This window comes from Alligator sinensis, unplaced genomic scaffold (assembly GCF_000455745.1).
Source record: "Alligator sinensis unplaced genomic scaffold, ASM45574v1 scaffold308_2, whole genome shotgun sequence".
Classification (NCBI taxonomy): domain Eukaryota; kingdom Metazoa; phylum Chordata; order Crocodylia; family Alligatoridae; genus Alligator; species Alligator sinensis.
The window spans coordinates 189,728-190,562 of record NW_005842082.1 but is presented as its reverse complement, the minus strand read 5'-3'; positions in this window follow the sequence as shown (position 1 = coordinate 190,562).

Here is an 835-nt window from a genome sequence, read left to right as displayed (position 1 = left end):
AGCAGGGTTTTTTATGTATGGTCTAATATGTGCACAGTGCTTCTTTTTGGTTTTCTTCCAGGGTTAAGTTTTTCATTATCTATGTTTATTCCATGGCTTATAGCTAATACCTATTTTTTTTAAATGGCAGTTTGCCAAGTACATGTTGGTACCTCTGAAGTATTATTTGTTCTAACATTAAACAGTTATTTCTTTGATTAAGTGTTTTCAAATCTTAAATGGCAGCTATATTAGTTGACCTTGAACAACTGGAAAGAAATGCTTCTCTTGAAAGGTATCATTAGCATTGCTTCTGATGTTTGCCAGATACCACTGCAGCATTTGAATTCCCTACTATCACCTACCAATGCAAATAACATGGAAAACTGCAAAGCAATGTCAGGATGTTACATTGTGCTTGTTCTCACTCTCTACAATTGGTGGTGATGACAAGTAGGGCTGTGCGAAGCTTCGGTAGTTAATTCGATTCGGAGGAGATTCGGCCTGATTTGGGAACCGACTCTCCGAATCCAAATCGAATTGGGAGACCAAGTAAAAGCTCTGAATTGATTTGAAGTATCTGAATCAATTTGGAAAAGCTTCAGAAAAGATTTGGCCGATTCAGAGATTTGGTCATAGACTAAACAGGCAGCTGATAGGTGCCTCCAGGTGGTAAGTCTGTTGGGGTTAGGGGAGGGGAGAGGAAAGGAAAGGGGTATGGATGAGGGAGGGATTGGGGCTGGGGCTGTGACAAGCTGCCCAACTGGAGCTAGGGGCTCATTACTGTGTAGGAGGGGCAGAGGGGGAGACAGGATGCTGGTGCAACAGCGCTGGGAGTGAGGGCTCTGCCCTGCTG